Genomic DNA, 15,417 nt, shown 5'->3' on the forward strand with positions numbered 1-15,417 from the left:
AGTGACCTGGGAATGAAGAGAGAAGTATCTGTTATAAAACCCGGAATTCAAAATCAGATTCTGCACATTTTTTACAAATGAGGTGATCTTCATTAATCCTTAGTTGTTACAGAAATGCTATGTTTTAGAAAATATTTTACTCATACTAGTTTTCTATTTTTTTTTTTTTTACTTTCTTGATGCAACTATTCTTATTTGGTGTTATTGTAATTTTTTTTTGTAAATAGGGATTTTAAATTCTATTTTATGTCTCATGTTTTTATGTATTTGTTTTATTCTCTATTTATGTAAATATACTTACTTTTTGTTTAGAATGGCATTGGTATTTCATAGATCACATAAAATTTGACTCATGTGCAGATCATTTTTACAGCAAAAGTTAATAAACACATATCTTTATATTTATTATTTAAAAGTAAAATGTAAAATAGGAAAAGAAGAAGAACACCTTGCCATGTACACAACAGAATATAAGAAAGGACTTATAATATCAAGCAATAATTTTTTTTCAAGAAAACCTATATAATATGTATGACACATGTTCTGAAATAACCATCTTTTCTTCAACTATAGTAGTTTATTTTGTTTTCTGCTGTGTACTTTTTTATTTTATTTCTCTCCTTTTCTTCCCTTTCTTCCTTCAATCCCTGAAGAAAGTACTATATATATATATATATATATATATATATATATATATATATATAAATATATATATATATATATAAGTATTTTACATGTAGTCAATATTTTTATTCTATGATGTCTTTGTCATGTATAGGACAGCTCAATGGCATTCTCAAAAGCCAGACATTCATGATGGCAGGACTATGGCTTATATGCCCTTTGAAAAGTGAAAAAAACTCTGAGGCAGCTGTTCTTGCTTTTAAGATAGGAAACACTGGGTGCATAAAGAGAATTATTTAAATTTGGCTGGAACCTCAGATTTTTATTAGACCTTATGTATATATAATTTTTACATAGAAAATTTTTAAATGAATAGAAAACCAAAGGACTTCCTCAGTGGACACACACACCAAAATCTAGGTAGTGTGACCAGAAATTAGATCTTGAATCTCAGAGTTAAAATTAAGTATTCTCATTTTACCAAAAGAAATGAATAGCCCCACTACTTCTATTGACAATACTTTTCAAAGTATTCTTTCTTTCTCTCTGTTGGTCTCTGTCAATTTGTCTGTCTGTCTCTGTCTCTGTCTCGTCTCTTTTCTCTCTCTCTCTTCTCTCTCTCTCTCTCTCTCTCTCTCTCTCTTTCTCTCTCTTTCTCTCTCTCTCTCTCCTCTCTCTCTCTCTCTTTCTATGTGTGTGTGTCTGCCTCTCTGTTTCTCTGTGTGTGCTTACAAATCCTTAATCTCTTTTTTCATTGGTTGTTGACATTTCTCTGTTTTGAACTTGAAGACAATTTATCTTATGGCATGCCAGTCTATAGAACAGTATCCCAATTTCTTCTGAAGATGACTAAGGATCTTTCCTGGGACTAGTCACATATAGAGGCACAAACACATCTATCAGCAAATTGAATAGCCATATGAAGATAAAGGATGGAACAATGCACCTTGCATCTTTGATGTTGAATTCTACCCATTTAGGGCTGTTGGAACTGATAGTGAGGGCCCAGATGACAATCAGGTGGCAGCTATTGCAAAGTGTCTCAGGACACTCTTTGGAGATAAATAATGATTTTGCATTCAATGTCATTCAGGAAAATTTTTCTGGATACATACGAGGATTACAAATGGAACTCCCCTGAAGAGAATCATTGGAATATGGGAAAGAAGCAATTTAATGAAAATCACATTAATAGGTCTTATCCTTTCACTAGTGATTAAATTAAAGCCATACAAATAAAGGAGTAAACCATTCTCACTGACTCCAATTAATATCATAAACATATGTAAAATGTACAGGACATCGTTATAAGATTACATTTTTATTCTCTTGGACAGAAGATATTCAAATCCCATGTGATCTGGGAGGGAAGGGAAAAGTTTCTGTTATAAAATCAGGAATTCAAATTAGATTCTACATATCTCTTACCAATGAGGTGAGCTTTAGTTTTCCTTGGTCATTTCAGAAATATAGAATTTTAGAAAATATTGTACTAATAGCATTTTTTTACTTTCTCAATTATTCTCATTTTGGAGCATTGTAAAATGGTTTTATATATAGGTGGCAATTTAAAAATTCTATTTCATATTTATAGTCTTTTTGTGTGTATATGCAAATGTGTGGTTGCATAAATCTGTATGCCTCCTTTTTTAGAATGGCATTGATAACTCATAGATTATCTAAATACTGAAGACTGAAAGGATCAGATCCTTACAGAAAGAAAACATTACCCAATACGGGCAACAATTGCTTTTATAAGTTAGCACAAAATAGATTCAATACAGGAGAGATCCTGTTACCTCGTTAATTCTATGATTCTTATGACTATATTGTGGACAGTATAATAATTGCCTATATTCTGATTATCATGAGAAAGTCCAACAGGTGATCTATCATTTTAGTGTTATAGGAAAAAAGATTAAAAAAAAATTAGTGTTCGTAGGAGAGTGAAACAATTATAAAATAAGCTTTAGATAAGATTAATTGAGAAAGAATTTTATGTTTTCTTATGTGATCACACACACAAGCTTGTGTTCATATGCACATAACTTTTGAAAGATTTTGAGTAATACCTCTTTACAAATGTTGGTCTCTGCAAAGCTTCATGCACAGTTTTTGCCAGTAAGATGTGGAGTATAGAGCTTTGGACTGCGGTACAAGAGATAAATGGAGTGCAACTCTCTTTGTTGCTCCCTAATGCCATGATGAAAAGCATTTCACTTAATTTCTATACGTTTCAGACCTCTATCAGCAACATGAGCATCATACAGTTAGCATATAACTAAAAGATCAAATGATATCATATATAAAAAGGATTTGATGTACTTCCCACTTTTCATTTATTTCCATAAGGATACATGTGGAATCATAAAAAAATTTGAATAAATGAAAACTCAGCATTTTTTTGAGACAAATTTCTATTTGGACATTTTATAATGCTGATTCACTGGTTCGTTCTGACATTCAGCAAATACTTGTACTTTCACTATTGCTTGCTAACCATAGTCCTTGATAACTCACAGTTACTCTCTTTTTGGTTTTAATAGATATCTAAGATAGACCTGTGGACTTCTGTGGTTTAGACTTTTATGGGCTCCTCGTTTTACCAAAAAAATCTTTCTGGGTTCTTTTTTAATTATTGCCCATCCAAATTGATGACTAAACTATAAGACTGTAGAGAGCATTTTGGGATAAATTGTTTCCTTGCTGCATTTCCTAATATGATTATTTTAAGGACCAATTTTCTCTCCCCTTAAATATGTTGGTCCATGCTCTTTTCCTGATACATGTTTTATTGGCATTCAGTTTCTGAAAACACAACATTTAAACAAAATGTAACATCAAGGGGTGAATAAAATTATACCATAGTAACTTGAGAATTTTAAATATTTTTGGTCTTTTCAATGTATCAATCTTTTGTCTGAAAATAAGATAAAGTAATGGTTTTCCCCAAAGGCATAAGAGAAAATTTTTAATGTGAGAATGGATTGAAAATTAAAGGAAATACAGAATCTTTCATTCATCTCTGGAAATCTTTATCTCAATTCAGATGGCTCCTAAGAAAAATATTGCTTGCAGTTAGTCCACATGGCCAAAAATTGAATACATCTACCTCCATCCTTAACCATGTTTAAAGACTGTGTGTCCCCATTCAAACCAAATAGATATTACATTTACAGTAAAACTAATAGTAGTTCAACTAGTGAGTTAGCTAGTAGTCTTAGGAATTAATTAGCCTTGAGCCAAAGTTTCTGGAGGTCAAATCTAGCCCTTAGTTTTACCAATTCTCCTTGTCACTGGGAATTTTACCTGTTTGTTTTACTTCCTCATTTTAATTTGGTTAGGATGGAAATAGCAAACCATTCTAGTATTTTTTTGCCAAGAAACTCCTAAATGGATCACAAAGATTTGCATATTTGAAACAAAACCCACAACTCAAAGTCAAGCAAAAATTAATAAAATAACTCAGAAACTTTGCAGGGGGTCTTGATCTCCACAAAAGTAATTGCTCTGGTTTATAAAACATGTTGACCAAATAAATCTCCATGACTATGTTGTCAAAGGAGGGAACTTTTACTAAGGAAACAGATTTCTAATCCAAGAAACTAAGAGCAAGCTCTTATAGAAATGGGGGCATGCAACCTGAACAAGCTGAAAGAAATGACTTGGTTTCAAAGATGAAATAGATTCAGTTTTGGAGAGAAAAGGAGAAACCTAATAAAAACCACTGTGGTGGGTTTTAGATAAACATTTAGATGTATAGATAGAATAAATCATCTTGGATAGTCATTAACTTACCCATGAATGATTTTGGAAAGAAAGGAAATAAATAATTATAAGTTTCTAAGAAATCCATAATTATCACTCCCATTAAAGTCTATGAGTTATTCCTGCTCAAAGGAAATATTACTGTCTTCTCATTGACAAGACACTTAGTTGTATGTATTTATTTCAATATGTATGAATTATTAACTATTATTTTTGTTGATTATTAAAGATTTGCAGCATTTTGGGGCTGAAAAAAATTAACAAATCATTTAGATAAATTTTGCATAAGAAATCCTTACTGAGGAACACAATGTATCAAGTGTTTTTAAAGACTATTTTACGTCAGCAATACGGCAATCACTATACAAATACATAACCAGTTTTGAACCTGAAAAACACCAGGGAGTGCTTTTGTTATCTATATTTAACACTTGAAAAAACTGAACCAGATAGAACTTGAGGATATTGAGCATGCTTATGTAGATAATAAAACTCTGAAGTAAAGGTTGAAATCATGCCTTTCTAACTCCAGACAGAAAGTACTATCCAAAATATTACTAATATAAAATGGTTAAATTCTCTTGGTGATTTTTCTAGTATTCTTATCTTATTAAATATTTTCTCTCTATAATTCAAATTCCAATTAAAATTACTTATATTTATATTATTATATACATTTATATTGCATCTTATATACATAGGTATATATTTAATATATATTTCTACATGTGTATAGATATTGATTTTATCTATTCTTAATTAATCAACCTTCTAGATTTTAGTCACTTTAGCATTATTAACATTATTAATACATCATGCTCACTACTGGAGAAATTTGAAGTTGAAAGATTAATTAAATTGAAACAGATAGAGATTCTGCTTTTTAAAAATTTCTAGTCATATAAAAAGAATGCTAAAAGGAGGTTGATGTGCACAATATAAAACAATTCCAAATTTGTTATATTGAAATTCATTATTAAAGGAATAAAGGAAATATAAGAAATTTAGTAAAAATTTCTTTTTTTTTTAACATTGATGGTCTTTGAAGAAAACATCAGTCCCAGATCCATAGTTAAACTGCTTTAAAAGCTTGAGTGGAATTACTGTCAGTAGGATTAGTTATTAGTTCATGATGCAAGATTATGTTTGAGCACAAAAGATTTAGGATTCCTACTGACTGCATTTTATTAGAACATTTGACTACAGACAACTTGTAATAAATGCATGAATATTGTCAGATTTGAACAAATTGGGAAATAAATCCTGAAGTACTGAAAATAATAATAATAATAATAATCTCTGTTGAAATCACAGAAAATATCATTTAATTATTTCAACATTCAACATAAATTGTGAAGATCTTTTAATAAAATTCATTGTAAATATATGCTACATGAAGTTAAATTTATCAAATATATTTGATACAAGAAATACTATAAGTAGATAGGAGAAATGGTTCAGAGAAATCTGAGATCCAATGAAAAGTTATGGAGAAATAATAACCTATATGCTTGATAAATTTATTTGAAGTATTTAAATAAGAGAACTGAGTTTGGCAAAAATCATAGCAAAGAATTGAACTTGAGGTTTCTCAAACAACACAATTACCATGTGAAACAAAAAAATTGCGTGAATTTATAGGCATAGTCATAATATACATGAAAAGAGTCTGAATCTAGTTATCAATTACATATAAAATATTTTTAAAACATTCACAAGAAACTAAAATAGCAATATATAAATCCTTAAACCCATCCTGTTTCCCAGTCAGAACAGAGGACTATGAAAAGGAATTTCTTTAAGGATAACAGGTAATGTAAAGAGGAACACAGTCTGAAAAAGAAGGGACCACTTCAGGCAGGGAGCATTGGTGCCTTCCAACATAAAATTAATGACTCTATAAGAATACACAGGAAAACAAATAACTTTAGCCACATTGATCAGCAGCCAACATAGAAACAACAAGGAAATAACTTAGGCATCTATTTAGGTGTACCAAATATATTTGAATATATAATAAATCCTGATATAGCAGAGTGAGAAAAATTTGGAAGAAAAAAAGGCAGTAAAGACTAAATGAAGGAAAGAACGAAATTCGAAGGGAAGGAAGCATTTAGAAAGCACCAGCAATGTGTGAGGCAATTAGCTAAGTCACAAAATCCTGAGAATTGTTACATTGTTATTCCTAATAAAAATTATATATTAATATATAATAATTATTATACATTATAAATTATGCAATTCCTATTAATAAAAATAATATAAATTATATTATACAATGTATAATATAAATATAATTACACAATTACACAAAAGGGAGATTAAAATCAAATGACTAGGCCAGGCTACCACAACTATTAGGTGTTTGAAACTGAATAAGTTCATGTTTCCTGACCTACAAAGATCTAGTATTCCATCTTATTGCTTCAGAAAGAATTGGGGAGGGGGAGAAAAAGAGCCTGGCAGAGAAGAGAAAAGAAAATTGAGGGAAAACTTATACACAATTTCTAAATTATTGTTAATATTTTTAACATTATTAATAATAGTACAATTATAAAATTATGTAAAATAATAAATAAGTACTTAAGAAATGTATTTTTCATAAGAATTTAAGGTTATTTAACCTGACCTTATAACCTATCATTTAATTAAAAAGATGTTTTAATTTCAATTAGAATAAGCATAATAAATGCTATCCACTTCTCTGTCATGCAGGATAAAGTCCTTACTTCTGTCAGAATATTATCTGTGCCCCCCCCCCAAATCCTATGCTTCTAACATGAGAGGTCTCCCCACTCTATTATGATTCACGGGTGTCAAAGATTCTTGAGAGACTAAGACAGAGAAATAATTGGATTTTCCCAATGCAGCAATAACTTCCTTTGACTGTGAAAAAAACACTCAGTTCCCTTGGCCTCAGTTACTTCACCTATAAAATGGATGCTTTTGGTCACCTTCTCTGATTTCCTTTATGCTCTACAATGCTCTGGCACAGAAAAAGGGATCTGACTGTGGAGCTTTTACTTGAACAATCCCCACAGGACATCGAAGTCTGGAATTTGCATTATTTTCAGTCCTGCCGCTTGTGTGAGGAAAGAAAGGATAGAGGTCACAGGGGAGAGGCCTGAAGCAGCCAGGGGTCTAAGCCCAGAATGCTCTGCCAAAGCACCTTCAGATGGGCTCTGCACTTGCACAGTTACAGTGACATTTCCCACACATTCAGCCTGAATCACAGATCAGAGTTTTTCCTGGGTTGAAGCTTCAGACTAAAAGTTCTAACCTCTTTCCTGGATAAAATGAGAAAGGGAACAACGGATGTCTTTTTCTCCCAGGAGGGTTTCAGTGCAGAATCTGCCAGCACCTGAATGATAATCAGCTGAGCACTGCATCTCCATCCACTCCCTTTAGCCTGGTCGGAACCACTTAAGGGGGAGATAAAAACAGAGGTACCCAAAGACTGCTGAAGAAAAGCGAATATGTCCCTGTGATCTAAAAAGGGAATAATCCCTACAGTGGTTGCATCTGCAATGTCTCTTCTGGCATCCCAAGAACTGAAAAATATAACTCTTTTCCCCTAAATGACATTTCTAGGAATCTCATCTCTATGAAAAAGATGTAGAGTTACTCACCAGTCTGATTTGTGCTGCCAAAGAAGTGGATACAGTTGTTAGTGTGTGTGAGTGTGTGACTGTTTGAGTGCGTGAGTGTGTGTTTGTGTGCTTGTGGAAGTGTGCATTGTGGATCTTGGGATGGTCAGGCCTGGAAGTTATAACACAGCCTTTCTGGAGCTTCATCTCCCCAAGAACCTCAATTACTGTCAAACCCCTTGGGCCAAAAGTTGGCAGAAGGAATCTGGCCCGTGACACCCCTTAATCTCAAGTAAAAACCCACATTAAAAGTAACTGGAGAATTTTAAAGGAGCAAAACTACATTTGGGGGAACAAACTTTGTTTTCTAATTTAATAATAATGAAAGGAAGAAATACAGAGAGGATTTTTGCATTGATTCAAGTTAGGAACAATTTGAAATCTAGTGACCTACCCAAAAAATCAATTCTAGTCTTTCTGAAAATAATTTTAATTGAACACTTTTGTTTTAGAGACAAATCTTTTGATAGGAAAAGTAACCAATTTATGTCTACTATGATTTATTAATAGACTATGATGGATGAATGGGCTGAAGTTTGAGTGGATGCACTGAGGTCCCAAGCACGTGAGGCTTAAAAGTAATTGACCAACCTTATTAATAACATGATTGGAAAAGGAATGGTCCCTGCCTACTCTCTGTGCAAGTCCTGATGTGTTTAAAGGAAAAGAGATTTTGGTGGGTGGAGGCAAGAGAAAGAGGAAGGAAGAGAAGCAGGGGGAGATTGGTTTGGTTGATACTCCTACCTGCTGGTCCTGTGGCTGCTGGTCTAGCTAGCTTCTTGATCTTGACTTCTGCTACACACATTGCTATCACCAATTCCCTTCCACCTCCCATCTTTTCTTCACTGAGAATAAAGATTGAAATTTTCCCTTTAACCTGATTTCCTGACTGACCGAATTTTTAAAATAATGGCCTTCACAATTATTGATATATCTTTAGGAGTTTGCTAAAAAGAAAAAAATCTAGGTTACACATTGCGAGAAAAGTAAAGTCATTTAAATTGGTTTATTCCTGTGTGGAGTATTTTTTTTTTATTGAGTTTTTATTTTGGAAACCATGCTATAGACATGAGTTTATAGTAGAAATATAAGCATAAATCAAAGGTTAAACTAATTTTTAGGAGAATTATTCATCTAACTTGTACTCTTTATTAGTCTACCTGTATTGTACTTAGAAAAACATGACTGAAAGAGCTTGCATGACATGATCCAGAACTTGGAAGATAAAATGAATATTTTCTATTTCAAGTCCAATTTCTTGAATTAAATAAAGTCCTCTATTCCTTCTATAAACCCATTTGTCTTGATTTTTTGAATAAAATTTTCCCAATTTCTTGTGAATTTCCTCCCTTCTTTTGTTTGTTTGATTTGATTGATCCATAAAAGACTGACTTGATAATGAAACTCTTCGGATTCATTTCTACTTATAGAAAAACTTACAGCTTCTAGGCCCAGATAATGTTTATTTTTATGAGAGAAAGTTGAAATAAAGTTTTAACTTTAATTCAGAACAAGAGGCCCATGAAGGAATGGGTCATGGTGACAGCAGGATGGGAAAAAAAAGTGTCTAGCATTAACAGAGCAGGTCCTGCTTGATTGAAATGGACACTTTCATTGGAAATACTAGCATCACTAGCACTAGTCCACTCATCTTCAGATATGGAAGAATATATGTCTGATATATGGTAGGAAAAGTTATAACTTTGGAAAAGGTGGGTTTAGTGGTCAAATGGTGGTCCATGCTATTTGGCCCAATGTAATTAAAGACTATAATACATGAAAGATTGTTCTAAATTTAAGGTTCAAAATTTGCAAATAGTTCTTTAAGGTTTACAAGCAATTTAGTTTTTACTGGTATTTAACTTTTAACTTCCTTGGAGAAGCATGTTTTATTGAATTGACATATAAAGTTATGATCAAGGAAGGGGAATATTAAAAATATATTAAATTTCAAATAAAGAAAAAGCAAAAAGATCACTTGATCTGTTGTTAATAATAGCTAGATAGTGACTTTTGTGATTTAGTCATTTGAAATTAAAGCTTCTATGATCTGTAGATAAAAAATGATGTTCATAATATTTTTCATTTTTGGTTAAAAAAAACTGGATGACATATGTAGTGCGTAATAAGAATAAGATATATTACGTGTATTTCTGAATATAGGTTTTTTATTCTTTATGTTGTTTTTAAATTTAGAAACATAAAATATATGTAATAAATGAATGAAGATAGGTCAGGGGATTAAAATTGAAATAGGCTATTTATGATACAATTCCTACACCTCTATATAAATTTTTCTTGTAGAGAGAGAAAGAATAATGAATTTTTAATGCCTTTTATCTAGAATTTGGAGAAAATAAAAAAGAATTAATAGTTTGCTCTTGTTGAACTTTTCCAATTAAGTTGTTTAGGAATGCTTTCTTCCATTAATCTGAATTCCCATAATTTTTCTTGACATTTTTCTTGCAAAATATTTTCGTTATTGGAATTTTCTGAGATTTGTGTTGAGTTTCCTTTGTCATCAAACAAATACATTTTTGTTGAGAATATTAGGTTGGTTTACAAATTTTTTCTTACTTTTATAATTTGAATTTCCACTTTAAAATTTGACTTTCCTTGCCTTTTGGAGAGGTGTGGGAGGGGTGGACTGTTAAAGTTTTAGTTTTTACTGTGAAAAATTATTGTTTTTTCTTTGTTTCCTGTGGTTTTCTTATAACTAGCCTTGCAGTTTGTGTTTTCTGTGATTCTAAGATTGTATAAATAGAGAAAGGTATTACATTCTTTTATATAATTTTACTTTTTATTTTGGAAAGACTTTGTCCTCCCTAAGGAATACAGGCAATTGTGCTTCTCTTTGCTCTAAACATCACCAAGGAACTTAGGAACACTTTCCTCTTTACTTCCAAAGTTAAAACCAGAGCCCTTGTTCTTTGTGGACTTAATTGCTTCTTCTTATCCAAAACCCAGAACTCAGATTTGAGATCAAAGAATGGGTAGATATATTTCTGCTTTCTGACAGAAGTTATCTTTTTTGGAAATGGTTTCTACTAAAGAATGGCTCCCTACTTAAGGAATTGGAGCAACCAGAATAACATTTGATGATTATTTTAAAGTTATTCTGAGGGAAATGATGAGAAGAGGAGCCTAAATACAGTTTCTACTTGATATCTTGGATCTGATCTTTTTTAATTTTAAAAATTTTTATTCAACCCAATTTTTTCTGCTTCTGAATTTTATGAATGCTTAATTTTTCATTCCATTTCTCTGATCCTTTATTTCTTTGAAAATCCATTTTTGTGTGCTTCAACTATTATCTGTTCTTAGTCTTCACCTTATTACTTTTTGAAAGCTGGCTTGTGAAGTCATTTGCATACTGTCTTTTTTACAAGATAGGTTTCCCATTTATACTGTTTGTAACTTTCTAGGAATTATGCATCACTTCATAAAATATCAAAAATCCCTTTTCATTGTGATTTCTTTACTTTTTCTATAACAAATTTTAGTATGAATTCATTCCTTTTTGTTCTTTTATACTTTTTTACTAATTTTTTTCTGATTTTTTTGATTCTTATATCTTTCTGATTTGTCTTAAAAATTTTTATTTCAAATTTCTTTTTCAATATTATTGTTTTTCCCTTTCTTTAATGGCCTTCCTATTTTTCTCCACAGCTATGGCGATTACTTTTTATTTTACATAGTTCTTTGAAGTTGGATAGCCTCATGTTCTTTACAGATTGTGGAATGAGGATCAAGTAGGAACCTGACAATATGATGACCAGTTCTGATGGACCTGGCCATCCTCAGCAACGAGATCAACCAAATCATTTCCAATGTAGCAGTAATGAACTGAACCAGCTATGCCCAAGAGAAAGAAATTTGGGAGATAAATTAAAAAATTAATTGAATTCTAATCCCTTAATTTAGCCCACCTGCATTTTTGATTTTTCCACAAGCTAATTCCTAAAATATTTTGAGGTTGATTCTTTTTATACAGCAAAAAATGTTTTGGTCATGTATAAATTATTGTGTATCTAATTTATATTTTAATGTATTTAACATCTACTGGTCATCCTGCCATCTAGGGGAGGGAGTGGGGGGTAAGAGGTGAAAAATTGGAACAAGAGGTTTGGCAATTGTTAACGCTGTAAAGTTATCCATGTATATAACCTGTAAATAAAAGGCTATTAAATAAAACAAAACAAAACAAAACAAAAAAGTAGGAACCTGACAGAGTTCCTGTACAAAAGTATTCCTGTGGACTAAAGGGTCAATACATTTGATCTTTACATTCCTTTCAAATAACAATTTGTTCCCTTTCTCCCAAGGACCTTCCCTCTATGCTACCGTAGGGTTTATTGCAATAAATAGGTAAAATTAAGTCAAATAAATTCTTGAATTTGCTCAAAGCTGAATAAGCATTTTATACCTAACAATATATTCTATGACCTCTTTGTCATATATAGAAGAGCTCAATGGCATTATCAAAAGCCAAAGTCATTCATGGTTGCAGTGTTAGGGGTTTAGAACTTTTAGAAAAACTGGATGTTTCCAGCAGCTGGAAAACAACTCCTTATTTGAGAAGCTTATTTTTTCCTTCAAGATTGAAAAGGGGTGCATAAAGAGAACTATTTACACTTGGTTGGAATTCAAGATTTTGATTGGTTTTATTTATATATAATTTTTTTAGAGAAAAAAAAAATAACTAGAATATAAAGGGGCTTGGTTTATAGACACACAACCAAAAATCTTGGTAGGTGGACCAGAAATTGACCTTTGAATCTCAGAGTCAAAATTTTAGCTATTCTTTATTTCATTAAAAAAATGAAAGTCACACTTTAATGTCAATACTTTTCAAAGATTGTTTTTTCCCCCTCTTCAATTCTTCTTGTTTCTCTTTGTTTCTCTTCTCTCTCTCTCTCTCTCTCTCTCTCTTTTGTGTGTGTGTGTGTCTGTCTGTCTCTGTCTGTCTCTTCTTGTTTGTGTCTCACCTTTTCTCTCTTGTGTCTGTCTGCCTGTCTGTTTCTCTGTGTCTCTGTCTCCCCTCTCTTTGAGTGCTTAAACCCATTTTCATTTTCCTTTTAAAATGTCTGAAGAAGGGACTTCCAGCCAAGATGGCGGAGAGGAGGCACACTGCTCTGTAAGCTCTGCGTTTTCTCTCAGAATTCATTTCATGACAAGCCTTTGAATTAATGCTTGACTGAAAAAATATCTAACAAATAGTTACCAAGTGAAGACATCCTTGAAATTTGCCAGGAAAGGTCTGTTTTTGCTTGAGGGCAGGGACAGTTTTAGATCAGACACAGGCTGAGGGAGGAAGGGCTTCATGGGAGAAGGAGGCAACCCACAGTCCAGCCACACCAGAGGTGGGTGGGTGGATTCAAAGCCATCTCTGCAGGGGAGAGCTTTATTATAGTATTGGATACTTAACCCTGACAGCAAGCCAGTAGACAAGCAGAGAAGCTAAAAACACAAAGTGTGAAGGGTATAATGCTGAAAAGCTATGGTCTCTCAGGACCTAGACACACCCACCCACAGTGTCTCAGAACATACTGAGAGTATCACACAAGGCACAGCCATTGTTTTTGCAAGCCCTACTACTGCCTCCCTGCAACTGTAGAGGAATCCTTGATAACCACCATCCAGCCCACCCCCACCCCCCTTCACAACAATAATAACAACCACACACAAAAGTAACCACTAGTTTTTCTTGTTAGTTTGTTTTCCTTTGAAATCCTTCTTTGACAAAATGAGCAAAAGTTTTTGGATTCCTAAATCCATTGATAGATTCCACACAGAAAGAGACGACTTTAAACCAAAGGAAACTAAAAACCTGAGTACTTCCGGATTTAAATCCCAAAAGAGGGAACAACCGGACCTCAAACAGATTGAATTCAACAAGAAATTGGGAAAGGCCAAGAGAGCTTTGGAAGAAAAGTGGAAAAAGGAAAGGGAAGCTTGGGAAGAGAACTAGATAAGTCATCCCACCCATTTAAAGACAGAGGATAAAGCCAAAAAAAAAACTTTGAAAAAACTGAAATTAGTAAGTTGGATAAAATAAAAATGGGTGAAATGGAAAAAATTCCATAGGAAAACAACTCCACTTAAAAAACTTAATTAGACTAAGAAAAAAGATATTGAAAAGGGAGGAAGAAAATACTATGGAAAATCAGAATCGAGCAAATGGAATTGAATGGACTTGAGGCGACACCAAAGAATCAAATAAGAAAACCAAAAAAAAAAAAAATGGAAACAATTGAAGAAAAAGTCAAAACCTTCTTGGGGAAAATACAGACCGGAAAATAGATCCAGGAGAGACAATCTGAGAATTATTAGACCCTGAAAAAATATGATGAAAAAAAAGAGCCTGATACTTTTTCCAGGAAATTATCAAAGAAAACTGCCCAGAAGTTATAGAAACTGAGGGTAAAAAGAAATTGAAATAATTCATCAATCACTTACCGGAGACCCTAAATAAAATACCAAGAAATATAGTGCCCAAAAGTCCAGAACTATCAGATGAAGGTAGTACTACAAGCTGCAAAAAAATCAATTCAAATATAGAGGAGCCTTGCCAATAACCATCAAAGGTTCTAGCAGCGTCCACTTTAAAAAGACGAACGGCCTGGAATATGATATTACAAAAGGCTAAGGAACCGGTATTCAACCAAAAAATAACTTACCTTAGCCAGAATGAGCATCTTTTCCAGGGAAGAAGATGGATGTTCAATGAAAAGAAATTTCAATTTTTTTTTGAAAAAAAGAACTAAATAAAAAGTTTGATCTACAAAATAGAACCTTAAGAGAAGTTTAAAAAGGAAAAAAAGAAATTCGGGAAATATATTTCCGTTATAAAGAATATTAAAGACTTTTTACCTTTGTTCTAGAAACTAGAGGTGGAAAGGAAATTGTACCTGGAAAAAGGGCAAAATGGAGGTACTACCATCCTCCAAAGAGGCAAAAAAACCTATTATATCTGAGAAAAAGAATGAGGGGATAAACATAGGGTATCTTACTCCATCAGAATTCTTAAAGAGAAAAAATTTTAGACATATTCTATTTTATGGGAAACTTCCCACCCTACTGAAAAGTTGGGAAGGGAAAAAGTGAAAAGGGAAGGAATGAGCCAAGGGAAGGAAAACAGAAATTGTGAAGAAAAGGAGGGACAGGGGAGGAAACCCCAAGGGTAGGGAGGAGGGATAAAAAAGGGAGGACTGAAGAACCCAAGTGGTGTCCCACATTTAATACTGGGGAAGGGGATAAGGAGGAAGAAAGAGAGAAAAGTATAAATAGGGGTTATCAAGTTGGCAAGTAATAGAGAACTGGTAATTTTAACCATAAATGTGAATGGGGTAAACTTCCCCATAGAGAGGAAGTGGTT

Source organism: Sarcophilus harrisii, chromosome 6 (assembly GCF_902635505.1).
Source record: "Sarcophilus harrisii chromosome 6, mSarHar1.11, whole genome shotgun sequence".
Classification (NCBI taxonomy): Eukaryota; Metazoa; Chordata; class Mammalia; order Dasyuromorphia; family Dasyuridae; genus Sarcophilus; species Sarcophilus harrisii.